This window comes from Carettochelys insculpta, chromosome 33 (genome assembly GCF_033958435.1).
Source record: "Carettochelys insculpta isolate YL-2023 chromosome 33, ASM3395843v1, whole genome shotgun sequence".
Taxonomy (NCBI): Eukaryota; Metazoa; Chordata; order Testudines; family Carettochelyidae; genus Carettochelys; species Carettochelys insculpta.
Genome location: NC_134169.1, coordinates 2,935,448 through 2,954,611, shown reverse-complemented (window position 1 = coordinate 2,954,611; position 19,164 = coordinate 2,935,448). Strand labels below are relative to the sequence as shown.

Below are 19,164 nucleotides of genomic sequence, written 5' to 3'. Positions count from 1 at the left end.
TGATGATTTCCATGATGTTGGCAGAGCTGCAAACAGCTCTGTGTTCCTGGTTCCTCCATGTGGCATGGCTGAGCCTCCTTAGCATTTCCCTTTCAAAAGTGTAGCCATGGCCCAAGGAAATGGCGCTTTTGATAGAGATTTCAGCATGCTGAGAATTACCTTTTTTTAAGCAAGTGTGAGGAGAGAGAATAAAACTGGTGTTTAAACATTTGTATGTTCTGGAGTTGTTAAAGAAATTCTAGTCTTCTGTTATGCACACACACATTTCTTTGTTATAAGCTGTTGCAAATGTTCAGGCTGGAGCCTGGGTCTGCTCTTCTACTTTTTCCCCACGGCTATGTCTGCACTGGAGAGTTTTTTTCAAAAAAGCCACAGCTCTTTCAAAAAATCCTGTGGAGCAGCTACACAGGAAGGCTGTGGCTCCACTGCCCAGCCCTTTTGGAAGTGGCATGGAAATGTGGCCAATAGGAAATGCAAATGAGTTGCAGACTTAAATATTGCATGTCTCATTTGCATAATGACTCGGGACCTCAATTCTGGAAGAGCTGCTATTGAAAGTCCCAGTTGTGAGTGCAGCTGCTTCCCTCTCCTCCAGCAGCTGAGCCAGTAAAGGACTCCCCTCAATTTCTATTAGGTCCCCCATCCACATATGGAGGGGAAGCAGTGGCTTGAGGATGCAATTTAGGGGAGGGCAAGATACACCTACTGGGCAACGTGAGCTTCTGTAGTGTAGTGGTTATCACGTTTGCCTAACATGCAAAAGGTCCCTGGGTCAGAAGCAGGAGCGTCTCTGTTCGTCTCACTTTCTCTTATGCCCCTGAGGGCTCATCTCTTTCTCCTGTAGCCTCTCTCTCTGACAAGCCCAACATCCATCTGACAGAAGAAGTTGAACCAGACCCTGTTGTCCAGGAGGGGAGCCCAGCAGATGCATTGCTGCTTGTGCACAGAAGCTCTCTCCTGGCACGTACTTGAAGGGTTTTCCCTCACTGATTTCACTGGCTGGGAACCACAGAACTATCTTTGCCCCTCCTGCAACCGAAGCTGTGCCAGGCAAGTGCCCCTGCCCTATCCCACGTGTTCCCTCCCAGCCACAGCCTGCTCCTGAACCTGCCTCCCATCAGCTCCCTACCTCACAGACAGGCCTGGCAGAGAAGGGGCCAATAAAGCTGGAGCTGCTGTGCTAACAGAGCAGCTGGAAAGGAGCAGAGCATGTCAGGAGGAGACACAAAGGCTGCAGACCCTGCCCATGGCCCTGGTCTGTACCCACCCAGCAGGGACACATGCACAGAGCTGGGGCAGGGCCCAGCCCCAGAGTAGAGAACGGTCATGGCCGGGCTGTGCTGCTCCCAGGCCAGGGCACTCCAGGGCCCTGCTCACCCCAGGAAGCAGCACTGCAGGGGACAGGAGTGAGCGTAGCCCTGTTGGACCAAACCTGCCCATCGTGTGTCCCCAGCCAGCCTTCCTGGCAGGGCTGAAGTTGGGACATATGAAAAAGTTCCAGGCACGTTGGGTGAGGTGCCGAGTGGTGAAGGGGATGGACGGCTAATCCATTGTGCTCTGCAGGGTTTGAATCCCATCCTCACTGAACCTTCATAGGCACCATCCTGCTGAGCTTTGTTGAGTTCCAGTCCTCTTGTGTGATGCTTCTTCTAGCACGGCTGAGCCGGCTGCCTCCCAGCTCCTGTGCTGGGCAGACTCCAAGCACAGTTCAACTCTGTGAGGCTGAGCTGAGCTCTGGCTGCCAGAGGTGGTGGGGTGGCAGGTGGGGGCGGGGGGGGTGGGATGATTTCATTTGCCTGACAGGACCCAGCCCATCTCCAGTGTCAGACCGACAGTGCTACACTCACCTCAGTCCCCTGTCGCCAGGGTGCAGGGGTTCAGTGCCCTAGCCAGACAGAGTGGCAAGGTGGGGGCACCCCTGGCTGAGCTGCACCCAGTGACATGGGCAGCTGTCTCGAAGGAAAGTCCTGTTCCCAAGGCTGAATCAGGGGCTCTGGTCCCTCCCAGCTCCTGGGCTGGGCAGTGCACAGCTGGGAAAAGAGCAGACACTTGCCAGAGGGGAATGAATGTTTCTCTGTCCCGACTGCAATAGATTCTTCCACAGCACCAGCTAGAGGCCCTGAGGCAGGTCTCCATTCGACTGTGCCACCCTGGACAAGACTTGAGTTCTTCTGTGCTTCTCAGCAGCTGAGGAATGCGTCTTTGGGCCACAGCTCCTGTCCCACAGCTAAAAGGAGCCCCACAGTTAAGAGGCCCCACTTGGGGATTGCCCAATTTTGTACCACCGTGTGATGCTGGCCTCAGCATGCCTGCTGCTTTGGGGGTGGGTTTGGTGGAGGTGAGAAGCCAGGCCGGGGCGGGGGGAGCGGGGGAGGCTCTTTATGGGAGTCATCTGGCCACATGTAGTCATGGTCCTCCCTTTTTCTTAAGCTGTGCTGAGGTGCTCTGTGGCATTAGAGCCTTTCCATGGATGTGTCAGTACCAGCAGCTGCACCTCCGGGTGCCCCAAGGAGGACAGGTGAGCTGGGCTGCTGCCTGTAGCCTTCACGCCCCCAAAGAATGGGTCCATTTCTGGGAGGCCCTATGGGAGTACTTTGATTGGGGGATCAAGTGAGCACCATCCAGGCCTCCCCTGCACACTCCCACCACCACCAGCATACCACCCCCCCACCACTCACTCACTGCCCCCAACACCCACACATTACTCCCACCACCCACTCCCTGCCCCCCACACATAGAACATGCAGGGGTTGTGAAAAATGAAAATGATTCCTCGTTAAACAACCTAAATTCTCGCCTCTGAGCATGGAACATAACAAACACCATCAGAACTAACTATGTACAATGGGGGGATAACTATATACACTAACTATTTACATGGGGGGAGACAGGGGGCACATGGGGCTTTCCGAGGGTGAGGGTGCTGGTGGCCGTAGCCTTATCCATGGGCTGCGGTGTGCTCGGGCCCTGGCATGCTAGGGTCATGCCCTGGGGGCGTGTGCCCTGTGGGGGTACGTGCCTGACAGTCCATCGCCATGGTCTGGGAATGACCATTGGGCAGATGTCCGGCTGGAGCTGTGGGATGGGACGTCCAGCAAAAGCTCAACCTCCTCGCTGGGTCACTTGGGTGCTGGGCCGGATGGTCCCTGCTCTGGCCCGGGGGGTTTGGAGCTAGGCTCTGGTCCTCACTCAGGCTTCACTTTCTGCTGGGGCTCCTTGGCCATGGTTTCAAGGAAGACCAGGAGAGAGTAGGTGTCCCTGGGGCCTAGGATGGCTTTGAGCTCCCGGTAATAAGGGCAAGTGTTGGGGACAACCCCCAGACCAGATGGCTGAGTCCTGCACCCAGGCATAAACCTGCTGCAACTCCTTGACCTTACTCCTGATATGGTGAGGTGGGCAGGAGGGGTGACCCCAAATGGTCAGGCCCTTGGCCAGCTGGGTGAACACTTCTGCATTCCATTGCTTGCTTCCCATTACGTGGAGCACCTCCTCCTCACTCCAGAGGTCACAGAGCTCAGAGTCAGTGCAGGACGGGCCCCACTTCCTCTTCCAATGGCTGGAGGCCTGAGAGCCATGGGATGGCCTGGTGGGGGAGCCCTGGGGGCACTCAGGGGGCTGGCTGACATCTGGTCTCTGGAGGAGCACCTCATGGTGTGGCTGCTGCCTGCATGGTCTCAGCTTCCTGATTCAGGGTTTCCAGGTCCTTGCAGGTTTAAGAGCTGATTTCTGCCATGGCAGACCCCACTACTTCCAAGTAGAGGGCTGCAGAATGTCTACACAACTCCTCCTTGTACTGTCTTTGTTTGTACTAGAGCCAAGGACAAGAACACACATTTCCTGCCAGAGGCCAGGACAACAGTGAAAACTGTTTGGTAGGCTGAGAACAGTAGTGCAAGAATGGAAGCGCCCAGCATAGGGCTTGAACCCATGACCCTGAGATTAAGAGTCTCACGCTCTGCCAACTGAGCTAGCCAGGCCACAAACAAAATGCTCCATACAGCCTGTCACAGAGAAGAAAGAGTCAAATGTGCCTGTCAGCTGGGCAAAAGTCAAACGTGTGGGGCAAAGTGCTCACAAGGGCCGGACTCCAGTCTTTGTTATCTGGGCTGCAGGAGGTGAGATGCAAAGAAAACAGACTGTTGGAGTGAATCTTTGCCAAGTCTCTCACTGGTGCTGCTACATCTCCCGAACACCTCACACACCTACGGCAATTTCTGCACAACAAATGAATGCTGACACCATTGATCTCAGCGCAGAACCGGTGCAGTCAGTAGAACACGTTTCTTTTTCAAAAAGACTGAACACACATTTGAAGAGAGTTTTCTGTGGGAAATTGCCTGTTAGTGACTCTCCAGAGAAAGGGGCATTCGTGGCTCACAGACTGTTGTGCTTTACAAAAATGGGCGATGGGACGAGAAAGGAGGACCCTGATTCATTCACTCTTCAGTTCCACTGGGGAGGGCAGCACCTTAACCGAGTGTTTTCCCTGCCTTCAATTTGCCCAGCATCAGCTGGGTCAGGCTCTGACCCGCCCCAGGTGAACGTCAGTCGTCCAGCGCAGTTAGTCAAGAGGGAAGGAGAACGGGACAAAGAGGCTCCTTCTCATGCTCATTTTCCTCACCCTGGTTCCTCTCCAGCCTCATGGGCAGAGCTGAGGAAGGAGACTCCCTGTGGGGAAGCCCCGGGGGTGTCTGAGATGGCCCCAGCCCTGCAGCCTGTCCCACATGGCTGGTGTCAGGGACTCTCTATGAGGTCACCACCTTCCAACTTCTTTTAACCAATCGGCTGAGGTGCTGTAAAAGGCCCTTGTGATGTCACTCCCACACCTACCCCTGGCCAGCAGGGCTCATGTCCTGCCCCTGGCAGCCCCTTTGCATGGCTGAGCTGCTACCCCTGTGTCACCCCCACTCTCTCAGGGACATTCTGGGGATCTAGCCGGCTGCACATGGGAACACCAGAGGCTGCTCTGTGCCACAGGCTCTTTGCAGAGATCATCTCATCTGACGCCCCTGCAGATCACAGGCCTCCTGTATGGTGCAGTCGGGAGTGTGGCACCAAAGCGCACACCAGACAGGCACTTGGTCTGCACTGGAAGGCGCCCAGGGCGAGAGAAAGCCCCACGCCCCGGGGTGTTTGGAGGACATTAATGCAGTGACAGGAAGGGAAAGGACCCAAAATCCACACTTTTGGGTCTGTATCATAATTCACATGCAGAACATCTCTGTGCTCAGGTCTGCACATTTCACAATTTTATTTCTCTCTCAAGCTTAAATTTAATTCTTTGAGCAGTGAGTTCTCCAATCCGTAATCTGGCCAGTGTAATGACCAATAGATAGACAGATAGATAGACACCAAACATCAATCAATCAATCTATCGAATTGAGAATACAGCTACAAATCATAAAATCCTCCCCTTTAATTTTACTTAAATTGAATTCCCCTTTAATTGCAGCATAGGAGGTTGGACATTAGGAAATATTTCCTGTCAGGGCAGTTCTGGCATCTCCCTGGCAGCCTGGCCCACACAGCACAGAAGGAACACAGGGCTGAGGCTGGGGACTCAGGTGCCCAGCTCCCATTGCAATGAATGAAATGAATTGGGAAATGCTGAGGTGCCCTATGCAGCTGTGCAGTCAGCATTTGGGTAAGGATGGCCCTGCCACCGTGTACTTTGCTGGCAGGGAGCAATCTAGAGCCCTGATGGGAGGAGATTCCAGCATGCACATGTGGTGAGGCTGGCCAGCCTGTTGGGAAGGGGCTTTGGCCATCTCCATCCCTCCTCTCGCTTGGCTACTTCCTTCACCTGACTGAGAAGGACTTGGGCCCTGGACACAGCCTGGCCAGCCTTTCCCCATCCCAGGAGATGATGTTCATCACAGGGGTCTTGTCCTGTCCCCACTCTGTTGACCTGACCAACAAAATTCTTGCTGTCCAAAAACACCCCACCAGACCCTGGGTCTCCAGTCCATGTGGCAGAGGAAGGCTTTATGGTCACTACCTCTACATAAGGGACAGGCTTCCGAGTGGGTCTGGAAAAGGTGAGGCTGGGGCTTGCCTGGACCCAGCCACCCAAAGCACAAAGCCAGCCCCCCAGGAGCTCGCACTGCACCACACACCTCCCACAGGAAGGGCAGTAGGAGCACCTGCCAAGTGGCACCTGCCCTCCACAGCAGTTTCAGGAGTTTTCTTTAATCTCCATTTCCTCCCCAGTTCTGCTGGCCTCAAAGCTCTAGGAATCAGGGAAGTGAGAAACACAGGAGACCACTGCCCCAGCCAGCCATGGCCCCCAGCTCTTCTGCAGAGGTTGTTGTGGAACTCTGGAAATCCTCTTCAGTGACATTCAAGTGTCTAAGTGTCTGGCTGTTCTACACAAGTGGTTCAGAGACGTTCAGGGGGGTGGGACTTCATTCTCCTGCTGGTGTGGGTTGATCAGCAGTAAGTACAAATCTTGTGAATGACTTTGGGTTGCAGCCTTTCCTCAAGAAGTGAGACTGAGTCTCCCCCCCCCGACACTCCCTTCCTTCCCTTGGAGGTGGTGGGATTCGAAGCCTTCCAGGGCTCTGCTTTCTGAGTTTTCAGCTCTAAGCTACTGGATGAGGAAGAGAGCGGCCAGGCCGGTGGGTTGCTGAACCAGGGGACAGGACAGACCAGCAGGAACTGGTGGAGTGACAAGAAAGTCCACAACTAGCTTAATTGTTTTCCTTCCAACAAAGCCCAGTGCAGGTTTGTCATGCCACTGGTGGCGGAAGATGGTGGAGCTTCAGAGGGTCCCCGTCCCGCTAGTAAAACAGTGGCTGGCTCAATGGGAGGAGAAGACAGGAGGGTTTCAGCCACAGCAGTGGCCTCCCTAAGAGGAAATCAGGTGAACATAGAACCAAGGCCCCTTTACTTTCATGAAAAGGGAGCTCTTTGAACCAGTGGGGGATGCAGGACAATTACTGGGAGGTTCCCAAAAAGGTAAGATAATGGAGGAGACATTCTGGTGGGACTCATTTATCCAGCAGGAGGAAAAAGCCCTCACTCAGGTGCACCTGTGGATAAGAAAGCCAAGACCCTGGACAAATAGAAATTTCCGGCAAACCTCTGTGCTACCAGGAGGTCTCACTTTGACTTGAACTGAGATAGAAAGATTCAGAGCTCTAAATGCTGTCCACTTCACCCTGAGACCTGTCGTTTGAATCTTTTCTGGGCACCTGTGACTCTTCATTGACTGGCACCCTGCACTCCTTGGCTAGCCAGATTGTCATGTGCACATTCCTTCTGAGAAAGATAGAGTTGCCTCCACAGAGTAACAAAACTCTCACCATTTTCCACTGGTAAAGAGGGGCAGAGCTCAGAGGTGGAGCATTTGACTTCAGCTGAAGAGGTGGCCCATTTCAGGTGGTTTTCTTCAGGAAAATATATTTTCATCTCCATCTCCAGAACATTCGGGGTTTGCCCTGGATGTCTGAAATGGACTTCAACTCTTAAAATTTTCCTCTGCAAATGTGCCAGCACTGAGGAAATCTGTCCCTCAGCTGAGATCAGTTCCCAGCCTGCAAGGCTCAGGTTTCTGTTCCCATCAAACACACAAATGGTGGCTGAAGAAAGGACCAACACAGCAGAGAAAAGTCCCTGACAGATCCCAGCTGCAGAGCACCATGCATTGGCCCAGAGCCTCCAAAGCAAGACATGAACGAACCAGGTTAACCCCAGACCCTCAGCCAGGGTCAGGAACTTGCCTTGAGAATGAAAGAATGAGCAGTCCATGCAGTGACTCCTGCCCCAAAGACTCATTTATGAGTAAACCCTGGGGCTCCCAGAGAGGCCAGAGTGTAGAGGAAGAGGGGTTTCTTACCTGGAACAGCTGTCTGGCATGTCCCCTGCTGCTCAGATAGGCCACAAAAAAGAACCTAGGTCAGAACAAACACAGAGAGCAAAAAAACACATGAAGAGACCACAACTTTCAGTCCTCAGAATGCACCAAACCAATCCTCCCAACACAGGCTTGCAAGGATTAAGGTGGCCAGCAAGGCTGAATCACTGCCAAGGCTGAACCTGCAGGAAGAGGCTGGGAGCAGAGATTGTCAGCAGGAGCAGATGGGGCTATAAATCAAGGATGGAAGCTGGAAAGACAGAGGCTGCTGGAAAAGGGCAGCACCTTGTAGGGCTGAGGGTTCATAGACAGCGCATCCAGATGAAGGGGAGTTGTAGGAAGCAGTCCAGGGAAGGAGAAGTGAAACCTGAGAAGGAAAAGCCAAGAAGCGCTGGATGTGGAGTCCATGCTGAGCTACAACCAGAAGGAGGGATTTCTGCAACAGCCACTGAGGGGGTGGCAGGGAACAAGAGGACTGCCTGGGTCACTGTGGGAGTGACAGTGAATTAAAGGACTGTAGCCCAGAAAGGGGGAAATGCCAAGTAATCCAGAAAAAGGCAGAGCCAGAAGCTGGACATTTGCGGCTTCCGCCACCAAGTTGTGCTGTCCCAATGACCAGGAGGGACATAGATGTTGGGAGCACATCTTGACAGACTAATGCCTGAGCTGAGCCATCCAGTAGCAAAAGGCTGCTTCATTGTACTGAGCAAATGAACAGAGGGAAAACATGCAAAGAGACATCAGTCCCCCCAAATGTCTGGGTAAGATATCAGAGAAAGGCAGAAGAAAGGACTTGAGCCCAGGAGCTCTCCCACCCCTAGACCAACAAGCCACCATCAGCCGGTGCTCTGATAAGTACTGCACCTAACTTCACCTTTCCAAGGTCACTTCGAAGCTTTCTTCAGAGCCCTGAAGCAAGAAACCAACTTCCCACTCGGAACAGATCACAAACCACTCTGTCAAAACAAAAGTCAGTCAAGTAGCACTTTAAGGAATTGCAGAATAATTCCTGAGGTGAGCTTTCGTGGAACAGACCCACTTCTTCAGACCACAGCCAAACCAGAACAGACTCGATATGTAAGGCAAACAGAACCAAAAACAGTAGACAAGGAGGACAAATCAGAAAAACACGTCCAAGGTGAGCAAATCAGAGAGTAGAGGAGTGGGGGAGGCAGGGAGGTCAAGAATTAGATTTAGCCAAGTATGCAAACGAGCCCTTTTAGTGACTCAGAAAATTCCCATCCCGGTTCAAACCATGTGTTAATGTGCCGAATTTGAATATTAACGACAACTCAGCTGTTTCCTTTTAAATAGCGGTGCGAAAAAATTTTTTCAGTAACATGTATACTCTTAAGTCATTAATAGAATGGTCCACCACATTAATAGGTTGACTAACTAGTTCGTGGATCTGGAGTGTTTTGATGTCTGTTTTGTGCCCATTAACCCTTTGTCTAAGGGACTTAGAAGTCTGTCCAATATACAAAGCATCTGAGCATTGTTGGCGCATGTTGGTAAGAGAAACGCAGGGAACACAAAGTCAGGGAGAGCAGCAAACACACTCTGTGGTGGGAACATCAGGGAGTTCAACTCAAGACTTCTTGCTCCCTGAGCAACACTCGGCCTTGCAAAACTCATCTTTGGAGGAAAAGCAAACATCACATGTCACTGTTTTAGACAAAAACAAAACCAACCAACCCCCGCCACACAAATGCCAGCTGCACTTGACTTCTCCTTGCCAAAGCCTTCCGCACACTTCCTCCTGCCTGGAGGGAGATTCAGCTGGTGCTGCTGGGCTCAGTCATTCACAGCGCTGCCTGGTCTGTGTGACCCCACTCAGCACAAGTTGAGCTTCCTCCGGTGCCTTATAAGATCCAAACACCATCAAAGCTGGGCAAGTGCTTCATTGGTTGGGACGGAGGCTTTTGAAGAGTTCCATCAGGATTTCAACAGTTTCCACCCCACCATCAACCTTAGTCTGCACCAGTCCACAAAAGAGATCCACTTCCTGCACACTAGTGTGCAGAAGATAAGGGATGGTCACAGAAATACCGCCCTATACTGAAAACCCACAGAACTCTTTGCTTATCTACACACCTCCAGATTCCATCCAGAGGAGACTATATCATCCATTGTAGACAGCCAGGAACGAAGGTACAACCTTATTTGCTCTGTTCCATCAGAGACAAACATGTACAAGACCTTTACTAAGCTTTCCTCAAACTACAATAGCCACCGAAGGAAGTGAGGAAACAGATTGAGAGAGCCAGACGGGTACCCAGAAGCCACCTGCTACAAGACAGGTCTCGCAAGGAAAACAAGAGAACACCACTGGCCATCACAAAGAGCCACTACCTAAGGCCTCTCCAACACATCATCAGTGATCTGCAAACCATCCTGGACAATGATCCTTCACTCTCACAGCCCTGGAGAGGCAGGCCTGTCCTCGCCGACAGACAGCCTGCCAACATGAAACAAATCCTCACCACCAACTAAAGATCACAACACAGTAACTCCAAACTGGGAACCAAGCCCTGCAACAAACCTTGCTGCCAGTTCTTCTCGCATATCTACACCACGAATATCCTCACAGGACCTGAAAGCAACCACACCATAAGGAGCTCCTTTACATGCACATCTACTAATATAATACATGCCATCATGCACCAGCAATACCCCACGGCAATTTACATTGGCCAAACTGGACGGTCTCTATGTAAAAAAGTAAATGGACATAAATCAGAAATGAGAAAGGGTAAATTAAACAAACCTGTGGGAGAGCACTTCAATCTCCCTGGACACTCAGTAACAGATTTAAAAGTTGCAGTCCTACAACAAAGACATTTTAAAAATCAAATCAAGAGAGAAATCTCTGAGCTGCAGTTTATTTGCACATTTAACTCCATCAACCAAGGATTAAACAGAGACTGGGAGTGGCTGGCTCCTAAAAAAAGCAGCTTCTCTGCCCTGGGTGTGAACAGCTCCATCTTAGACTCTGACAATGGGCCACATCCCCCTGTGTGATCTGACTTGGTTTTTCCTCTTTTGATACCAACTACTGATCATGGGCCATTTCCACCTGGCCAGAATAGACCTTGTCAGCTCTGGCCCTCCCTTTTACTGGGACCCCACTCTTGGTGTTAGGAGAGTCATACTCACACCAACTGAGCAAGCCAGCCTGCACAGTGACAGCTCACAAGGGCCCTTTCAGAAAGGAGCAAGAGGCAGCTGCAGGGTCCCTGGGGCCTCTGGAATTGGCTTGTTACGCCTCCCCCACTGCTCAGAATCCCCACAGCAGGTGGGAGAGAAGATGGTCCAAGCGCTCTTTTGTGCCCTTGCACACAGCTGAGCACAGGCACCTCCAAATGGCCCCTCTGCATGGAGAGCTTCCTGGGGAGCAGCCAAGAAGAAGGAAGTGGGGAGGGGTCTCCTATTACCTTGGAAGAAAGGCCAGCAATGGAGAATGTGGGTATCGATCCCACTACCTCTTACATGCTAAGCAAGCGCTCTACCATTTGAGCTAATTCCCCACTGGACAAGTGAGTGTTCTGCCCCAGCCACCTCATTGTTGAGTCCATAGGTCCCTGCAGCTCCCCAGACTCCTTTCCTAAGATGACACTTGTAAAACCAGTTCCAACCAGCTGGCTGAGCGGTTTCGACAGTGCTGCTGATAATGTCACAGTGACGGTTTCAAGATCCAGGTGAGACTTTGGGGCCTCTTGACTAAGTGGCCTGGCTGCTGTGGATGGGGAGGTTCCAGCACGCACAGGGAGTTGTGCAGGTCCAGCCTTGTGGGAGGGCTCTATGGGAATCCCTGCCTGCATCACAATGCCGGTGCTGGCGGGTGCTTTCTGACAGCTCTGGCTAGTAAACACACCCAGATGGGGCACTCCAAAAAGAGCTCTAGAAATAAGTCACACACGTGGCCAGTAATTAGAAGCATAAAAATATGCCCCAGAGCCCCAATGTGAACCTCTCCTCCCACAGACACTGACTGTCCATGATCTCCTCTGCAGCTGCTCTCAGGAATGAAGCATCTGCCAAACCACCACATGCTACAGACCTCTGCATTTCACAGAGCCACCCCTGTTGCAGGTATATCACCTGCCCATGAAGATGAGTGAAACTCTGAGCCAAGGGAGATGACACGGTCAGAGGCCACCAGGCAGTGCAAAGCCAGGCTGCCAGGCACCAGCAGCCCCAGGCAGTGGCATTGTGATGCAGGCAGGGATTCCCATAGAGCCCTCCCACAAGGCTGGCACTGCACAGATCCCTGTGTGTGCTGGAACCTCCCCATCCACAGTAGCCAGGCCACTTAGTCAATATGCACCAAGGGCTCACATAGAGCTTGAAACCGTCACCATGGCATAATTAGCAGCTGTGTCTAAAGAGCTCAGCCAGCCAGCTGGTAGGAACTGGGCTAACAAGGGTCATCTTTGGACAGGAGCCAGGGGAGCTGCAGGGACGTATGGAGTCAGCAATGAGGTGACTGGGGCAGAACATCCCATTTTCTAGAGGGTGTTCGCTCAAATAGTAGAGCGCTTGCTCAGCCTGCACAAAGTAGTGGGATCAATACCCACATTCTCCCATAAAACTGCTCTCCTTGTAACTTCCTGCCCAAGGAATCAAGGGGAGCTGCTTTTGCGGCCCACCCGCCGGAAGCTCACAATGTACAGGGGGTTTGGGTCTGTCTGTGTTGAGCGATGTGCACTGGCACAAGAGAGCACTATCATCATCTTGTCTCCCAGCTGGTGGGAAGAGGAAGTGCTCTCACGTGCAGGCTGGATTTGAAAGAGGAAGTCAGGGCCATGGGCTGCCTCAGGTGAGAGAAAGTGGTGATGCACAGGTGAGCCATGTACTGAAAAGGGAGATACCCCTGGAGCAGGTAGGAACAAGTTGCAGGTGGGTCATTTTGGAGGGCAGGTTTAGCACTGCACATGCAGAAGGTTCTGGAGTTGGGGTGACAGCTGTGGGGTCTGCTCCTGTGGGCTCTGTGTCTGTGGTAGGAGAGCAGCCAGGGCAGCTGCTGCTCCAAGGCCATGTGCTGTGGGTGAGCTGGGAGCAGCTGAGCTCAGGAGCAGGCAGCAGACTGGGGTCCCTCCAAAGGAAGCACATTGCAGCAGGGGCTGATGTTGTTACCCCTCTGCCAGGGAACATGGGCCATGTTAATGCTGTGCTCAGGGGAAGAGAGGGAGGGGATAGGCAGGGTCAGAGGGGAAACCTGGGAGGGGCCTAGGACAGCGGGTGAGGGGCAGCAGGGTCTGAGGGAATTCCTAGGCAGGCCTCAGGGCAGTGGGGAATGGGAGACAGAGTCTGAGGGGGAGATTCCAGGTTGGGGTTCAGGGTGGTGGGGGAGGGGCTGTGGGGATGCCTGGGTGGGATGCTGAGAAGTGGGGGAGGGACAGCAATCTCACTCCAGGAACCACACTGCACCTACAGCTGCCTGTTGCTCCTTTCTGAAAGGGCCCTTGTGAGCTGTTTCTCTGTAGCTTGGATAGTTGAGGTGGGTAGCACATGGTGCTCATAAAACCATGGGGTCGAGCCCTTGCTAGCCAGTAGACAAGTGCAGGGTGTTCCTCTGTTACCCTTTGCTGGACTGCTATAGGCAGCAATGTCCAAAGACATGAAGGAAGTTGAGTGGCTTCTGGAGACCTGACCAGAGTCTTGCTCAGGAGGCTTAACTCTGCTTTGCAGGGAGGAGCCCTGCCCTTTATTCCCTTCACTCCACTACCCTTCCTAATGCCCCTTCACTGGGGTGCTGATGAGTGACAACCTGACCTGCAGGGCTTGTTATCTTCTGAGCAGCTGCTGCTGTGCCTGTCACAGACCTGGATTTATAAGGAGGTTCTACACAACAAAGTTATTTAAAAATAACCATCCCAGCCTCTGCACAAGGCAACCGCTGCTTTGAAATAATTCAGAAATAAATAGGGGACGGCTTATTTTGAAATGGGTAAACCTCCTTGTACAAGTACAAGTACAAGTACAAGTAACAGCAGCTGTGTGGAAACAGGGGCTGCGAAGACAGGGGTAAAACCAAGTTTGAAATAAGCCATCGTGTGTCCATTGGCTGCATCTGAAATTAGCTTCCTGTGTGTAGATGCAGTATTAGGAAATCTTGGTCTTGCCACTCACTGATGCTGCAGTTCTCCCAAACACTTAAAGCAACCAGAGTACTATTACCTAGAGTGAACCTCCTTTAACCAATCGTCTGGATCGGACTCTGACCCTCCCCACACAGACGCTGCCGTCCAGCGCAGTTAGTCGTGGGAAAGGAGAATGGGCCAAAGAGGATCCTCCTTGTGCTCACGTTCCTCACCATGAATTCTCTCTCCAGCCTCCGGGGCAGAGCTCTCAAGAAGGAGACTCCCTGAGGCAAAGCCCTGGGGGGTCTCTGCGATGGCCCCAGCCCTGCAGCCTGTCCCACCTGGCCATTGTGCTGGACTGTCTGTCAGGTCACCACCTCCCCACCTCCTTTAGCCAATCATCTGAGGTTCTTCCACAGGCCCTTGTGATGTCACAGACACACCCACCAGTGCCCTGCAGGGCTCATGTCCTGCCCCTGGCAGCCCCCTCTGCAAACGCACCCCAAGGGTCTGCAACAAAAAAGGCACATAACAAACACGAAAACCCCAAACTCCTCCCATCCTCAGTGTCCTGTGGGATCCTGGCACCGGGGCAGGTGGGGAGAGAGGAGGGGAGACTGGTGGATTCTGACCTGTACTCTGCAGAGGGCACAATAAGTGAAAGGAACAGAGAAGACCTCCCCTGGCAATGTCTCTCCCTGCTGGGGAAGGTAAAGGCTGATGGAAAAGGAGCGTTGGAAAGAATCTAGTCACAGCCTGGAGCTCAGGAAAAGGCAGTTGTGATTGGTGTGGGGAAGGTGCTGCTGTGGCTGCCAGAAGAGCGTCTGTGCCTCACAGCTTTGTGGTTCTGGGGGTGCCTGTGCCAGCCAGCTCCTCCAGCACGTTTGTAACACAGACACAATTCCCTGTCACCAGGAGCTCTGTTCTGCCCTGTTTGCGGGAGCAGCTCCTGCCCCAGCCCTGCCTCTGCAGAGACACCCCCAGCCCTGTCCCTGCACACCATGTGCACACACTAGTGAGTGACAGGGGGCGTCTCACTCCCAGGCACGACCAGCTCTGCCCCCACCCCAGTGGTAATTCACCTCTCACCCCAGCTGTCCCCAGTGCTGACCTGACACACCTGAGATCCCTCTTGTAGCTTCCTTTTGCTTCCTCACCAACATTTCCTAACCCTGCTGGGAAGCAAAACCTCTGCAGTGGACATGAATTGTGCAGGTGGGAGACGTTCTGACACAGCCCCTGGGCAGGGCTCAAGGTTTGAGCTGGTGACTGTGCAGTGCAGAGGGAGGAGGAGTTCGGCTGCCAGCGGGGAGAGGTGGCAGGTGTGAAGGGGAACCCGGGCAGGGCTTGTGGGTGAGGGAGGAGGGGAAAAGGGCAGTGGGGGGGGTTGGCAGGGTCTGAGAGGACAAAGGGATCAGGGCAGTGGGGGGGGGGTGGGAGAGACAGGATCTGAGGGACCCACTGCAGGGCCCAGGGCAGCTGGCAAGAGGCAGCCGGGGCTGAGGGAACTCCAAGCTGGGCTCAGAGCAGTGGGGGATGGGTGAGGGAGTCTGAAAGGGGAGGCCAGGCTGGTGGGGGAGGGGAGGAAATCTCTGTCCAGTGGCCCAGCAGCTGCCTGTTGCTCATTTCCAAAAAGGCCCCTTGTGAGACTTTTTGCAGCTGGCCGGCTAGCTCAGTTGGTGAGAGCGTGGTGCTAATAACGCCAAGGTCGTGGGTTCAAGCCCCATGCTGGCCATGTGCAGGTCTTTTCCGCTTTCCTTCTTGTGGCTGCTCTGGGCAGGAGGCCAAAAGAGCTGAAGGAACCGGGCTGAGAGGCTGGCAGGGAGCAAGTGGGAGTCACCACCCCAGGATAAGGGAGGGGCTGCAGAGTGGGCCTGTGTGAGGTGAGGATCTGCAACTCTGCAACACACACAAGAGGTAGAGGTGACAGGATGGGGGCTGGTCTCTGCAGAGGTGGGGTTGGCTGGCAGTCCTTGGGGAACGGGGAGAGGCCTGTGGGGAGGAGAGGAGAGAGCAGCAGGCAGCTGGGGGCAGAGCTCAGGGGAAGAGGCAGAGCTGGGATAGGAAGAGGTGAAATGGGAGGAGGAGCACAGGTGGCCTCAGAGGGAACAGGCCAAGCAAACCTGATCCCCTCCCACTCCTCAGGAGCTTCCAGCACTGACACCAGCCTCCCCAGTGCAGCTGTCACAGGCCACAATGGACATTCTCTGCTTTACGTGATGCTGACAGGCCCTGACCAGAGAGGTGCAGAGTTATTTCAGAAGAGTTTATTCCAGAATTATTCCTCCAAAATAATCTAGTTCACAATGACGCCTTCACGCCACAAGGCAGCCCTGAAATAAACAAAACATATTTCAAAATGGCACCTCCATGCACAGCAGAGCCTGTCTGTGAGTAGAGACCCTGGAGGCCATGCTGGGGATGTCACTGCACAGCAGAGTAGTTTTGGAATACGCTATTCTTGAATAACTTATTTTTTAATAGCCCCAATTACCTGCCTATACAGCCCCATTCCAAAATCTCTGTTTTGGAATTGGCACTGTTGGAGGAGAATGAGGTTTACTGCCTTGCAAAAAGCTGTCTGTTATTTCTATATTATTTCAGTGACCTGCCCGGCTCTCTCAGGGTTAGGACCTTATTTGGAGGTTTCAGGGTTTGAGTCCCAGGCTGGGAAAGCTGCATTCACCTTGCCTTGTGCATCAGGAACCCGAGAACCCTGCCCATGCCTGGGGCCAAGTGCTGGGTCCCAGACTGTCAGGTGAAACCTGAGAAAGTTAAAGAAAGCACCATCCTGGCCTTCTGCAGCCTGCTGTGATCGAACAGGGGTTCGTACTCTGCATTGTGGCTGCAGCAACCTGGTTTCAAATGCAAGTCACAGCAGTAACAGTCCAGTATTTGAGTCGTGCTGCTTTTATTTCACCAGGAGGATGGTGAAATACTGCAATGCTTTACCTAGACAGGTGTTGCAATCTTCATCCCTAGAGGTTTTCCAGTCCTGGCTTGAACAGACCCTGGCTGGGATGATTTAGTTGGGGCGCTGTGCTGCTTCCCTCTCTGATCCAATGCGAGAGAGAAAGTGAGGTGACTCATGATGCCTGCTGGATCTAGGTCTTTGGCTGAGCTGGCTGGAGGGGTTGGGGCAATTGGTTGGTGCTGAAGAACTAGGCGGTGTGCCCAGAGATCCCTAGAGGGCTCATGCTGGTGTGATCTGGTGAGACTGCCCATGTAGCTCAGCAAAACTCTGGGTCCAGGGAGGTGACCCAGCCAGCAGCAGCTGTTCAGAGGACACCAGGCACTGCAAAGCCAGGCTGCCAGACCCCAGCAGCACCAGGCAGTGGCATTGTGATGCAGGCAGTGATGCCCATAGAGCCCTCCCACAAGGCTGGGCTGCCTCTGGTGAGAGAACGTGGTGATGCACATGTGACCCATGCACCTGACAGGGAGACACCCCTGGAGGGGACGGGGGGGAGTTGTGTCTGCATCACTTTCGGTGGGCAGGTTTAGCAGGCAGAAGGTTCTGGAGTTGGGTTGACTCCTGTGGGCTCTGTGTCTGTGGTAGGAGAGCAGCCAGGGCAGCTGCTGCTCCAAGGCCATGTGCTCTGGGTGAGCTGGGAGCAGCTGAGCTCAGGAGCAGGCAGCAGACTGGGGTCCCTCCATCAGAAGCACGTTGCAGAATGTGGAGATGGTGTTACCCCCTGCCAGGGAACATGGGCCGTGTGCCCTGCTCTCAGCTGAAGAGGGAGGGGATAGGCAGGGTCTGAGGTGAAACCTAGCAGGAGGCTTCACTCTGCTTTGCTGGGAGGGTCTCTGCCCTTTATTCCCTTCACTCCATTCCCATTCCTAATACCCCTTCACTGGGGTGCTGATGAGTGACCGCCTGACCTGCAGTGCTGGGTGTCTTCTGAGCAGCTGCTGCTGTGCCTGTCTTGTTTTGAACTACATATTCAGCACCTCGTTACCATGCGGGTGGCCGTGGCACTTCGAAAATGATGCAGCTCGCTGCTGTGCGGCTCGTCCAGACGGGGCTCCTTTTCCAAAGGACCCCGGCTCCTTCGAAGTCCCCTGATTCCTATCTGCTCATATGCTCAAGTTTTATGAAGGGGTGAGTGTAGACAAGTCTGAAGTGATGTGTCAGGGCCTGCAAAGACTGGGAAGACCTGTAAGTGGGGCTTTTGAAGGGGGTAGGGAGAATGTTTTGGGTGGGTGGATTGGCTCTTTCCAGTATAGGACGTCTGAGCCTGAGAGGCAAAGGGCACTGCTCCATCTGCTTGAGCTGGGACACTTACTGGAGGCTTGGTTGTGAACTCTGGGTGTGGTATTTTCCCAAGCTTATGCCATATGACTTTTCTGCCTCGTTCATGAAAAGCTCATTTTCTACACTCAGACTCTGTGCTTGTGAGTGGGGAAGCATTGCCCCTGCGAGGCACCCAGGGCTGTGCGAATTTCCCAGGCTCCTGGGTGGGGGCTTGAGCCAGTTCTATGTGAAATGAATGAAAAGGGACCCCTAGATGTTGAAGAAGGTCCTGGATGCTGCTGTTTCATTCAGATGAAAGGCTTACACTACACAGCTGTAGACCCTCTTATCAGACTGAGCTCCTTCATGAGTCCCTCAGTAAATCAGAGGGGTGACTATCCTCCAGTCTCTTTCATAGAGTACTAGAAGTGGAAGGGACCTCACGAGGTCAACAAGCCCAGTTCCCTGCATGTTTCATTGCATAGACTCCCCAAACATCAATCAAAACTGCAGCAGCTTCAATGAAACATTAAAAAGCATTTATTCCCCACAAAAAGATCAGTTGCATGTGTTTCGAGGTGGTATTGGTGCAGGAGTCCAGAACTGTTACAAGAGAAAGAAAAGAGAAATTCCAGTCTAATTCCTAAATGTGCTCATGCTGAGCCAGATTGGAAGGTTTCCCTTCCCCATAACTTCCAGCAGTTTGTGCTTCCTGGGATGCTTTTCCAATTAGGCCATGTCAAAGGCTTCTTTGTCTTTCCAACATTGTTGCTGCCTTCAGTGTAGGTACAGGAGGAGAGGAGAAATGATCCTGTCAATGTCCCTTACTTTACACGCTCCTCTGGGTGCCAGAAAGATCCTCAGTGTGTCTCAGAGCCAGGTACCTGAGGGCAAACAGGCCAATGAGCAGCTGCCTTTCATGGCAATTGTGAACCTGTTGCCGACATGTCCCTTCCTGGTGAATGGCCAGGGATGGTAACTTAACATCTAGC

General features: G+C 53.1%; 3 non-coding genes across 3 annotated transcripts; 1 reads left to right on the top strand and 2 right to left on the bottom strand.

Annotated features, from left to right (window-relative positions):
* Nucleotides 1-3,904: 3,904 nt before the first annotated feature.
* TRNAK-CUU (transfer RNA lysine (anticodon CUU)) lies at nucleotides 3,905-3,977 on the bottom strand. The gene has a single exon. It is a non-coding gene; the product is annotated as a tRNA-Lys (tRNA).
* A 7,332-nt stretch (nucleotides 3,978-11,309) lies between these two features.
* Nucleotides 11,310-11,382, bottom strand: TRNAA-AGC (transfer RNA alanine (anticodon AGC)). Its single transcript has one exon. It is a non-coding gene; the product is annotated as a tRNA-Ala (tRNA).
* A 4,217-nt stretch (nucleotides 11,383-15,599) lies between these two features.
* On the top strand, nucleotides 15,600-15,673 carry TRNAI-AAU (transfer RNA isoleucine (anticodon AAU)). The gene has a single exon. It is a non-coding gene; the product is annotated as a tRNA-Ile (tRNA).
* The last annotated feature ends 3,491 nt before the right edge of the window (nucleotides 15,674-19,164 follow it).